Source organism: Cheilinus undulatus, linkage group 10 (assembly GCF_018320785.1).
Source record: "Cheilinus undulatus linkage group 10, ASM1832078v1, whole genome shotgun sequence".
NCBI lineage: Eukaryota > Metazoa > Chordata > Actinopteri > Labriformes > Labridae > Cheilinus > Cheilinus undulatus.
In genome coordinates, this window is record NC_054874.1 from 46102648 (window position 1) to 46116227 (window position 13580).

General features: G+C 37.7%; 1 protein-coding gene across 1 annotated transcript in view; it reads left to right on the plus strand.

Moving 5' to 3' along the window:
- Nucleotides 1-13580, plus strand: part of fat2 (FAT atypical cadherin 2) — a 162928-nt gene that overhangs the window by 75130 nt on the left and 74218 nt on the right. The window lies entirely within an intron of this gene.

Genomic DNA, 13580 nt, shown 5'->3' on the forward strand with positions numbered 1-13580 from the left:
CTGTTACCAGGCGGATGTTAAAGGTTTGAAAGAACCCCCTAAAGCAGGCCTATTCAATTAGAGGCCCAGGGGCCACATGCAGCCCAAAACCAAGCCCCAAGTGGCCCAGCCTGTGGTCATGCCAGAGATGCAGAGATGCAGAGATGCAACCTGTTTTCATACATTTCCACAGTTTTTCAGACCGTAAATGCAACACTCTGCTTAGCTTAGCAACAGTCAACCTACAATGCGCTGCATTGTTTTGAAGCGTGGCCAACAGAAGTAGCCCCAAAAAAGAGTATAAAATGTCCTTTTCAGCTGTAGTTACAACTTTGCAAATTTAGTTTTTATGCACTTTAAGATGTGCCTGATCAAAATTATTATTTACAGTATATCATTTTTTTTTAAATTCTATGTATTTTATTTTTATTCAGTGAAAAAAAAATGTACTACCTCAGGTTATGTTCAAATACAGCGCTGTTGTTGTCTTTTTATGCACTTTTTGACGTGCTTTTGTCATGTTTCCAAATTTAAAAGGGAGACTATGAATTAAAAGTGCATATTTTTCATCAAATTGATCTGTATTGATTCCAAATGTGAAATTACCAGCTGCTTACTGGGCACCGAACGTGTCTGGCCCGGCTAAATTTCTTGATTTTAAAATTTGGCCCAGTTGAATTTGTAACTGAATAGCTCTGACCTAAAGGGTTATAAGAATTCTAAACTAATCCAACAGAATGAAAGAAGCCATGCAGGGGTTACAGTTTTGCTAAAAACACTTAAATGACTTTCCTTAATCAATGATTGTGCCAAGAAGTGGTACATGTGACACCGTCCTTTTCAGCTCAAAACTATGAGGACATTCAGAGACTATATCATACGAATACAAGAGGAAGTGAAAAATTATTAAAGTAATGCACATTTTGTTTTCAGTTTCACCTTAATTTCTCTTTATCTTCCATTTTTGACTCAAATCAACATTTCCCCTCTCAGGAAACATATGTTTGTCTTTATTATTCTGTAAAACCTTTTAAATCAGCTGTTATGCAGATTTAGTCGTCAAATTTATTGTATTCTTTAAACTAGTTCACAAAGATTTTCTTAGAAAATTTCTCAAGGCTGGTCGGTGTTTGCTCTTGAGGAAAAGTGTTGCTTCTTATGCCTGAAAATAAATGAGCAGCATTTTACCACTGAATGGGAGGCAATAATAATGATAATAATGGTTTAATTTCCCTCCAAGGTGGCTGGAGGCAGCTCATGTCACATGTCACAGGTTTGCATTAATTAGTAATGACTTTAAATGATTAAAAATGGCTATATTTCTGTGCTTTTTAATATTGCATCCATCCAAATGAAGGCGAGTTATAATTAAAGACATACTTTAATGATTTTAACAGATAATTAAAGGGCATAAAGACCAGATGTCCTCTTTCCTAAACTCTTTTCCTGTTAACAATAGACGGTTTCTCTGTCATAAATCACTTTCATGACTTCTTTCTGTCAAATCTCCTGACACATATATGGATCCATCGCCCACACCCTGTTTTTATTTTACCTTTTAAATAAAAGTTGCATTATTGATGCCCAGAGTTATTTGGCGAGTTTTGACCTGAAGTAAAGTTCAGAGAGTTTTCATGAGCTCCACTCCCAAGTTTTAAAATCCAGCTGGGGACGAAGTTTGGTCTGCCCTTTGGACTGTGTGGGACTGTCTCACGGCTTTCTGCCAATAAATCATTAAAGGGCAGCTGGTCAGAAGAACCGCGCTCATTGATCACTGTCCGCTGCATTAGGTTTCATTATTCTGGGAGAGCGAGGAGTTTTTAAAGTTTGAAAAGCAGAGAGGTGGCGATGGGAATCACAAGTCTAGCAGTTTTCTTTCTATAGCTCAGAATAACTCATAAAAAAAACGCCTCAGAAGGCTTTACAGCGAGCAACACACTATCTTTGGACCCTAAAAGAAACCCCCGAGAAGCACCTTTAATGGGGAAGAAATACAGAATCCTGAGGAGGAGAGACAGAGACGGGGTCCTTCTCCCAAGATGGACTAAAGGCGGGGAAGCATATGCTGCCTGTACGGACTAAACCAAAAAATATTTGAAATTATGATGAACAAATTCCAGATACATGAACATTTTAAACTATGGGAAGGTTATGGACCAAACAGGATCTTCTCCTCCATGAGTAGGGCTAGACCAGGGATACTCAACGCTTGGCTCCTGAGCCACATGTGGCTCTTTAGTGATGATTTAAATAAATAATATTCACCCAGAAAACCTTGAAAAAGGGAAACCTTGGCCTCAGAAATTATCCATTGCAAGTCACTTTGCTCAGTTTGTTTCCCAAGCGTTTACTGTGGGCTTTAGTTGTTTTTTTAATTATTCGGCTGGGAGCTCCTCGTTTTAGCTGTCTACAGTCTCATCTACAAACCGGAAGTCCCAACATGCAGTAAAATGTAAATAACTGACATATATTAAAAGTTCTAAGTATTGTGGAAAAATGGGCAAAAGCACGTACTCACAGGATATTTTCTGGGGCTTTTATGGTTAAAATAAGAAAAGAGTCCAGAAACTCAGGTGTTAAAGGGTTAAAATGGTTTAAAAATTGTGACTATGGGTCAGTAACAGCAAAAATGGGGGAAAAGGTGGTGAAATTGGATTTTTAAAAGTATCAGAAATGGGTTAAAAGTGGAAAAAATTAGTTGAGATGGAAAAAATGGGTAAAAGTGGCAAAAATGGGCATAAATAGTGGTAAAAGGGAGTTTAAACGTGGATGAAATTACTTTAGATTGGCAAAAATGGGTGGAAATTTAGTGAAATGGGATGAAAAATTGATATAAACTGGCAAAAAGGTTTAACTGAGAAAGAAAAAAACGCAGATTTGCAGAAATTGGTTAAACTAGCAAAAAATGGCATATCAGATAGTGAAATATGGTTAAATGGGAAAAATTAGGCATGAAAAGTGGTAAAAAGGGGTTAATAGTAGCAATAATGGGTCAACAGAGGCAACATTTAGCTTAAGTGGCAAGAATTGGTTCAGAAGTTGCAAGACAGACAGAAAGAAAGTGGTGGAAAGAGTTTAACACTGACAAAAAAAGAAGTTAAATGGAAAAAAAATGTGTCAGAACTGGTGGGAAAAACTGACGAAAAGGGGTTAAATTTGACAAAATTGTTGTAAAGTGGCAACAGTGTAATTAAAAAAACATTCTTAGTTTTTTAGGACATATGGAGACCCCCTTTCAGTGTCTCATGACCCCATGGTTGAGAACCACTGCCCTACACAAAAAGATTTTTGATGGTAAATACTGAACATTTTTAATATTTAGGATCTCAAGTTGGAGCTCATCAGATTGTCTGCTGTGCAGCTCAGAGAGGGAAAGATCAGAACCAAAGGAAACTCTGTGAACATATTCTTTAGAACCATCCGGTAATATGGCGTTGTTGACTTTGTCAGGATGGAGGAATCAGGCCTAAAGCATGATTACTTTATAGTAGGTGTCTCATGTAATATCATCAAATTTTCTGATCCAAGCTTCAGATTTTAGACACATTTGAAAACTTGTAGAATCTACAAGCAGCAGAAATCATGACCTCGCAGTTATCAAGTCTAAAAAATACAAAGGAGTAAAACACGATTGATGTATCAGCCAATAACAGAAAGGATGTATTTTAGCAGTGCTGTGTTGTTAGAAAAAAACTATTTTTTAATGTGCTGATCGAAGAAAAGTGCAGGATGGAAATCTGCGACTGTATCCTGCAGCATAAGAGAAAGTCAGCTGGATAAATAAGCAGGCGTCTGCAGGAATACATTAAAGCTGGAAAGGTTATGGAGAGTCTTTGTGGATTTATCGACACAGGATTTATATTTATTCATGTTTTATATTGAGCTGAGAGAAAAAGCAATAAACTTGTATCTAAAACGCCGGTCTGGTCTGACTGCATGCGTTTTGGGATAAATCCCTCAGGCAAATGTTTATGTAATCCATCAGAAATCAGAAATAAAGTTATTCAGCTCTTGAATAAAAGTTTGCCCACAGACTTTTTCAGAGGCTTTAGTTTTGTTGTGGAGTCAGAGAGATGGATTAAAAGTTAGAATTTATTTCTTTGCTTTAGAAAGCTGCACTGATCCCTTCAGTCTAAAACAACTGCTCATCCATCCTGCATGTCCTCTCTCTGTAAAGCTTTTATTGATCAATAAATCCCCCGATAACTTAAGTGCACAGTTTTTCTCTCAGATTGCCATGGCATAAAGAAACAAACCATCCACACGTGTACGGCCTGTTTCAAACCTTTTTTTATCTCCTTTTGTGTCAATTTACACATACAATCTCAAGTGCCACAGCTTAAATGAGGCAATTTACTGCACACTCAACCTGAAAACCTTTTTATTTCAACTTTGCTGAACTGCAAACTCAGCGTTTGTGTCGAGTGAGAGTAATGAAAATTCATAACCAGTAAAACCAGCACACCCACCCCGCTGTCTGAGTAAGTGATTCATGGCTCCAGCCTTAAAACTCCCTCCATACCCACAAAAACAATCTCAGTTTCTCAGCTCAGCTGTTTTTATATCACCTGTTTTCACTTGTGAAACCTAATTAAACCTTTCAGACAATTACAAGAGATCCTGTTTTAATAAGATAGACTTTATTGATCCCTCATCCCTCATTTCTCAAACGTAGAAATGAAGGAACTTAAGTAGTATAAATTGTAAAGGGAAAACACAGCTGTAAAAAGATCAATATTGTAAGACATGATTATTTGCAAAATTATATCTTTTTTTTTAACATGGTTAGAATTCCTTTTCACATTTCAAAACCAACCAAATAAATTTTAGTTTTTAAATTTGTACTGTCTGAAGCTAACAGTATTTCCAAACAGCATGTGACACAAGTGAGCATCAGCGCTAAAACAGCAGGGTTTCACTGATTCCTTCTGTAATATCTTGACAACCAGCCTCACAATGTCTGATGATGCAGCAAGATGGCATGCAATGCAGAAAGATGCTGTGCAATGCAGCAAAAGTGCTGTGCAATCAGTGTTAATTTCGTCGACTTAAACTATGACTAGAAATGTTCGTCGACAGCCTTTTTTCCATGACAGAAACTAGACTTAGACCACCAAAAATAGATCTGTGATGACTAAAACTGACAAAAACTAAGTTTAGTTTTCATAAAGATGACTAAAACTAGACTAAAATGTAATGTCGTTTTTGTCAGACATTCAAAATCTGTGATATTTCTCCACTGTGGGTAAATCTGTCAAAAAAACAGTGCATATATAGCTATTCTGCCTCTCAGCTGTAGAAAGCAGGAACCCCATGTTTGGCAGAGTGCAGAGAACACACTAACATGATTTGGTACCAGATTTAGGCAAGAAAATAAATGCTTGGGCTGAAAGTAAAGACGTAAATGTGAGGACTTTTTTGGGCTAAGACTAGACTAAAATGCTTTTGAGTTTACGTCGACTAAAACTAGACTTAAATTAATAATGGTCAAAATGACTAAAATGTGACTAAAACTAAAAGACATTTCATCAAAAAACTAAGACTAAAATTAAAAATATCTGCCAAATTTCACACTTCCTGCTACACAGCCTGACAAAGCACACTATTTTTCTCTGTTGCACCATTCTGGTTTTCATCTCTGTCACAAACATTTACAAGGACAAGAACACCTAAAGAGTGAGATGACAAGATACCAGGAGTTATGTTGTTTGCTTGTTTAAGAAATTAGCGATAGCTGTGCTTTAATAATATTCATATTTACGTTTCAAATTCTGTGTTGATGATTTGTGTCAGCACAAAGGTATAACCAGTCAACTCACAGCCCCCCAAGGCTCCTCAATACAAAGACTCACATTTGAGCTTTGCTGCAGTCTTTATCAACATGACACTCCAGATAGACTGTTTCAAATACTCATGGCATGGGATATATTTTACATCCATCTGGACTAAAGCCTACACAGTGTTTGGGAATGGCAGAACCTTTCAAAATAATCTTGGAGGGTGATTGGATGTACATTCTGTCTGCCACATTCAATAAATCATTCAATCAGAGCAACAAAACACATGATTTAAAAGGCAAATTTTGCAACTCGGATCTGCCTGATGTCAGACGGGATATCTGGCAAATCAATTGGTTCTGCAGGGTTAGAAATTCACTGGGCAGGAATTAAATAAGCAATAGCAAAAGCAATGGACATGGAAGTAGAGTGGAGACATGGCAGGCTTGGAAAAGCAGTACTTCTGTCATGAGTGTCGATAAGACACAGATGGTAAATTTGAGGTTGAAGATGGTTTGCTTGGATTTAAATGAGTTCAGCTTATTATTGTGAATGTCTCAGACTTTAAGGGGTGAATTGTGCCTCATGGATTAATATATTTATGAGCATGAAAGCTGGAGGTTTGATGTATTTACCCCAGAATAAAGCAGAATTGTAAACTTTCCAAATCACTGTAGAGATTAGCTGAACTGCCGTCATTTCTCAGAATCACCAGATCAATGTAAATCAAATTTCTGTGAAGCCACATGATTTAGGAGCCACATTAATTACTTGATTTTGTAAGTTAACCATTAAAAATGTGTTTTTCCCTGCTTTTCAGTCCACTGCATGACGTAAAGAGACTGACTCACTGGTTTGATGAGTCCACTGTTGATAATTTATGAGTTTGGTTTCTTTGAAGTCTCCAGAATGATTCTAAAGTATTTACTAAATCATGAATGCTCTGCGTCATCAGAAAGCTTCTCCGAAGATGCCGAGAAGGAGAGCGTTGGAGACTGTAAATCTCACACATCCAAGCTCAGGATCAGAGGCTGTTTTTGTAAACTACTCAGCATGTCTGTCATGTTTCACTGCAGACGCCAGATGGACGGGGATTCACCCAAAGTTAGAGCGTAATGTGTCACCGAATCACAGGGAAGTTTTCAACAATTTACAGATCTCTGCAGTGCAAAGTTAAGTGTCTTCAAGCAGCATATGCTACTGAAAAACTAAACATAGGACACATGCATTATAATGAGGACAGAAGAGTGAGAGAGAGGTTTGCATGTGAAAGACAGAGAACAGTCAAGTCTGTGTAATGTCATTTTGCAGGTAAAGGACAGAGAAGAAGATAAAGCTTTATAAAGTTTCAAAACAGAAACTACTGTGCAAAGTGAGTACTTTTGTGGTAAGTTTTTGCCCCTACTTTAGAAAGACTTACAAGATAAGTACTAAATGGAAATTCCATGAATGAAAACTTGGCCTAGAGCAGCAGGGGTTCTCAACCTTTTCAGCCTGTGACCCCCAAAATAAAGGTGCTAGTGACCAGGGACCCCCACTGTACCTGAAGATGGCTGAACACAGCCATTCACATTCAAGAATAGTCATATGCAGACAAGGCCGCACATAAGGGGGGATAAATGGGAGAACTTTCTGGGGCCCAGCCAAACTGGGGGCCAGCAAAATCATGGTCCGTTGTAAAGTTAAACTGTGGTATTTTATATTTAACCTGAATAATAACCACTCTTATCAAAGAAACACATTTTAATTCATTTGTGTGGTAAGTAGCCCTCTTAAAAATGTAAATCCTTTTGTTAAAAACAGAATTAAAATGTGTCAAAAATAGCTAAAGTGGGTTAATAACAGCAAAAAATGGTGGTGAAATTGGATTTTAAAAGTAGCAGAAATTGGTTGGACTTTACAAAAATTAGATAAAAGTGGCCAAAAAAATAAAAAAAAGGCAAAATGGGTTTAAAGTGGCAAAAATGGGCATATTAAGTGTTAAAAGGGATTCGAAAGGGGCGTTTAAGTGGCCAAAAATAGATGGAAATTTGGTGAAATGGGATGAAAATTGATATAAAGTAGCAAAAAAGGGCTGAGGCAGAAATAGGCAGAAACTGGCAAAAAATCGGCATATCAAATAGTGAAATGTGGCTTGAAAAGTGGTAAAAGGGGTTAAAAGTGGCAATAATGTGTCAGCAAAGCCAACAATAGGCAGAGATCTGCAAGATTTGGTTTAGAAACGGCAAAACAGGAAAAAAGAAGTGGTGGAAAGGGTTAAAAATTTACCAAAAATGGGTTTTAAGTTGCAAAAAATGTGTTAAAATTGGCAAAATTGCTGAGAAAATGTGATAAAAATTGGTTAAAAAATAGGCAAAATGGGTGTAAAGGGGTAACACTGTAATTCAGAAATGTTCTTCGTTTTTTTAAGGCATCTGGAGACCCCTTCTCAGTGTCTTGCGACCCCCAATAGGGTCCCGACCCAAACGTTAAGAACCCCTGGCCTAGAGTACTAACATCCAGTTTTTTTCCCTTAATTTATTACTGCTGAAAATGAGGTTGGCAGTTAATGCTTAAATGTTGACCCTGTTGGGCTCTCAGGTCAGACCTAAATTCAGAATCTGGCCCCTGCTGTGATTGAGTTTGACACCCCTGCTCTACAGAATAAATGGGCACAAACACTCCAGAATCTTGTGGGAAACCTTCCTAGAAGAGTGAAGGCTGTTAAAGCTGCAAAAGGGGTCAAAATCCACATTAAAGTACATGTATATGAGAATAATGTTACTACATTCCCTGTAGGTGTATTTTTGTCCATATAGTGTACTTATGCCTTAAAAATTTAAACTTTTAAGTTGCACTTACCTTATCCATGTTAAATTTGCTGTGAAACAGATCATTGTAGCATGTATCTGCTAAATTTCTGTATTTCCCCTTCTGTGTGGTGTTTCAGCGTCTCATACGTCTTTTAAATTGATGCTTTTATTATTTGAACTTGACTATCTGCACTTTCCTCCATCGTCTCACCAACATTTAAAACAAAACAGCTGTTTTTAGTTTCGACACATCCTTATTATGGTGTCCTCTCTGCTACTTTGTGAGAATTTATTAGGCTTTCTTGCCTCAGGATTGAGGACAATTTTGTAAAGTAGGGGACATTATTTCTGGTCTTCAGCTCTTGGAATAGTTTTTGAATGTCAATGATTGGTTTGGGGGCAAGGTTGGGTTCAGGAATGCTTCTGATGGGTAAAGGTAAGCTCCAAATTACACGTTTTGTCAGCTGTGGATGTCAGTGAGGCTTCAAAGACTGAATGTAATATGTTAAAAAAAAGGGTTTTCAAGAATGTGAAGGAGTACAGATGTTAGAAGGAAAGTATGTCAAAAGAGACATCACGAGAAGTAGTCAAAAAAAGCCATCATGTCTTTAGTTAAAACTTTGTGAGTCCAAATTAATTGCTATGTTCTTAGACATCTTTTTAAATTCTTAGTCTTTTATGCCTGCGTGTGACTGTCTATGAGTGCACAGTGGCAAACGTGGGAAACAGGCATTTCTGTTGACAAAGACAAACGACCTTCACCCACTTTATTCCTTCTGAGAAGTCGCATCACGCCGTGCAGAATGAGCTCAGCCTGCTTTGAGCAAAACACCAAACACAGACAAATACGAGCCCATATTGACAGAAAGTTGGCAGCGTGAAGCCCGAGCTGCCGCCAAGCCGTTCATAAACCACATCTCCATTTGTACTGGAGTCACAATGTGTTGGATTTTAACTGCTAAAAGTCACCGACACAATAAATCCGTGAGTCAGATTAGCATAATTACCTGCATCAACACGACTGTCTGCCTCTGGTGGTTTCTGCTCGGAGATTACATTGTGTGAACGTTGAGGGAAGTCTGCAGGATTGTGTGATTTGTTTACACTAATAGCAGGAAAGATTTAGATATTATGAACAGAAGGATCTGATGCTTGTTTAGCTTAGGGCAGTAGCAGCTGGTGGATGGCATTAAAGTCAGTAGCAAGGCTTTTATTTTGTTAGAAAGATAGAGCTTACCAGTTTCCAAAGAAGCACAGACTTTGTTGAGACAAATACAGAAACTTTTGACAGATTTTTGGCTTTCTGACCCATTGAAAAGTTCATGACTGAGGCTTAACAGGAGGATCTTTGATTCATACAACTTTAAAGCAAGGAACAAAAGATACAAAAGCTTGAATAGACTTGAAATTCCTGTCAAAACTTCTCTGTAATCCAGTTTACCAGCCTCAAACACAATAAGGGAACAGATTTCAACTAAATTAGTGAAAGGTGTGAGATACGGCAAAACAGAACTTGAGATACAGTGGCATCATTTCAGTGACATTCATTCAGTAGAAAGAACTAACATCCTTTTCTGCCTTAAGAAAAAATTTTCAAGTTCTGTTAAAAGATTACGCTTCGGGGCATAGGTGGACTAGTGCTTTGAGGCGCGCCCCATGTACGCGATCGACCCTGGTTCGAATTCGGCCTGTGGCACTTACCAGAATGTCTCTCCCCAGCTCTTTCGTCCCTGTTTCCAATCCTGTCCTCTATCCTCCTCTATCAATAAAGGCATTAAAAGCCAAAAAAAAAAAACTTAAAAGAAAAAAAGATTTCTCTTTATTGGTAAGTTTGACATCAATGACTCAAAACATTTAAAAGTCTTGCTTCTCTGAGACATCTCTCAGATTTTCTGCCTTTATCCATTACCCTTTCACTTTTTGACCCAGTCTGAATCATAAAATTTCTCTTTATTTCATCAAATATGTGTAGAGATGCATGAGGCCAGCATTATGTTAAACTTTAGTTGATTTTGGCCTTTTAGCCGTTGCAATGTTAGAATCAGAAGTGATGCAAGCTATGTCCCACCAGGTTGCAAGCTGCAGTTTCATCTGAAAATTAATAGATAACCTGCCTTATTTTTTAGCCTTATGCCTCGTTTCCAGTGGAAACATGCAGACATCAGGAAAGAGGGCACCTTTTTTGTTGTATTTTGATTTTCTGTATAAGTTTGTGCTATGATTATTTTAAGTTATTTTATTTTATTTTTTACTTGCTTGCACAAACATTTTTGTTCCATTGAGGTTTTTCTGAATAAATTTCTGAAAGACCTGGATACATCTTTCTAGTTGTCTGAAATGTGTACCTTTTAAAGGTTTGAAATGCAATATTTTACACTTTCTTCAAAAGTATTAGTATCAGTGTTGGTAAAATTACTTCAAAAAATATCGGTATCGTATCAAATTTTAAAAATTGGGTATCGTCCAATTCCAAGTATGTATGTGACAGATGTTTGTTTAAGTAATCTACAGACAGTGCCCCCTAGGGTCCTACACAAGTAACTGCAATTTTTTATGGATGGATTAAAAGCTTATAAACTACCTATAGCTGCTGGGGCGAGGATGATATTGTCTGGGTGTTTGCCATTAAGCGGCTTGAAATCTGTGTTTACTGAAATTATTGAGATGAAATTCTAACCTTATATTGTATATCAATAAAAAATTACAGAAGTTGGCCAACCATAAAGGCAGCATATGTTTCATATAAGTAGACATATGAACAACCGAGCGAGCTAAGCTATGCTAAGCTAAACTAACTTGTTTAGCCATTCATATGTTAAATATCCCATTTTTTTATCCAACCATCCCTTCCAACTGTTCACTTAAATGTTTTGAAAACATCTGATACCACCTAAATGATTTTACAGCACTCCACAACGACTCATATATCCTGATATATCAGTGATAAATTATATTTATTACTGTATTCTGAGTTTTATCAGTTTTTTGTCAACACTTGTTGTCTGCAGAGTCTCTCCCATCTCAGCTGCTGAAGCTTGGATCTCCTTCAGAGTAGTCATAGGTGTCTTGCTGTCCTCTCTTACTAGTCTCCTTCTTGTACGCCCACTCAGTGTGTGAGGACGGTCTGATCTAGGCAGATTTAGACGTGTGACATATTCCTTCCATTTCTTGATGATGTGTTTTACTGATCTCTGGGGGATGTCCAGAGCCTTGGAGTTGTTTTTGTATCTATCCCCTGACTTATTCTTTTCAATAATATTTTCTCTGAGTTGCTTGGAGTGTTCTTTTCTTTACGGTGTAATGGCAGCCATGGATACTGATTAACAGTGACTGGACCTTCCAGACAAATTTTTTTTTTATTTACTATTATCACTTGAGACACATTCACTGCACTCAGGTGATCCCTATTTCACTGACTGTGAGACTACTAGCACCAACTGACTGGACCTCTGTTGAATTAGGTCAGTCACTTTTCTTTTTTTTTGCATCATGTATTTTTATTTAATTGATGTTACGTTGTAGAAATCTGCCCTCATTTAGACATTAAGGAGGATTGTTTTGTATTACTTTTTGGTCAAAAATCCAAATTATATTGATTATAAAATCAATAAAAGGGTAAAATATTCAGAGGGTGAAAGCTTTTTATAGGCACTGTATTTCCTTAGATTCTTTATGTGCCGAGTCAAAGGAAATGGGATCTTTGAAACAGAATATCATTAAAATATTATTTAAGGTTGTGTTATCTGTTAGTAGAAGTTGCTAGGCAACAAAACTGGGGTTTGAAACCAAAGGGTAAGAGTGTGAAGAGGCTTGAGTGCTCTACACAGGCTCAAAGGTTGGCCTGTCAAAGGATGCTTCTCCTGAATTGGGACACAACAACTGGTATTTGAAAAAGTGCAGGCATATTTGCAGCCATGCATCCATCCCACAAGAGATATTAGTCTGACAGCAGCTGGAGCATAAATACTCAAAAAGTGTGTCTAAAAAGCCCTGAAAAATCTGCTAAAACAAAGAGTGGCTGCCAATAAATAAAGCCAAGGCCATACAGCAGTTCTGTACCTCCAACAGTGGTATAAAATGGTTCACTTTGTTAATTTACAAACCAGATCACGTTTAATCCATCCACTGATAATAACAGGATCAGGGCCTTGTGTATGACTCAGACCTGATTATGAATGTAGAAAACACCTTTTCTGTGCTCATCAAAAACCAAACAGTTTCCTTGAGCGAGGTTTTCATGCGTATAAATGATTAAAAGTGCAGGCCGTGGATGGATTGGCTGAAGAGAAAAGTATGAATGAAACTCAGAGGCATTGATAAAAAAAGAGAAACCTGAGCTCACTTAGCCTTCCTGTGGTGGAAAAAGGTAAAACATGAATAAATGAGAGCAGAAATAAAGCAGCCTGGATCGCTCTGACTCCAGCTGGTGGTAAAAAAAATCTTCTTGATCTTCAGAAAATCAATGAAGAGAGAACTGTGCGGCGTGTTGGAGACACTAATAATTTACTTGTTGAAACCTGGAGGAGTTTAGGTTCGAGGGGACTGTTGGATGGTTGTTTTTGTTGGATCCGTCTAGTTTTTTCTTAATGAAGTGTTCTTCAGCAGACTGGCTGGCGGCCCACACACTCTGCTGGATATGACGCCGCCGCTGCACCCGTCCACAGATGCACTCTGCCTGCCGCCGTGCGGTTTAATGAGCTCGCTAACAGAGGAGTCCTGTCTCCTCTGACTTATTCAGAGTAATAAATATAAAAAGTGAGAACAATTTACAGTCTGTCTCCTGTCTCCAAACAATCATATCTATAAGAGTTGCCTGTGGCTGGCTCACCACAGCACAAATGACATGTTGAGATTTGGTTTGTTGGCAACTGAAGGAGACGTGATTTGGTTAATTCATGAAGAGAGTCAGGCTTTTATTGTGAAAGGAGGAAAAGGGCACAGGAAGACAGGAGGAAAGCTGCTGATAACACCAGGAATTGTGCATCATTTACAATGCTATCTGTTATATTTTTTCTACGTCTCAGAAAAGAAA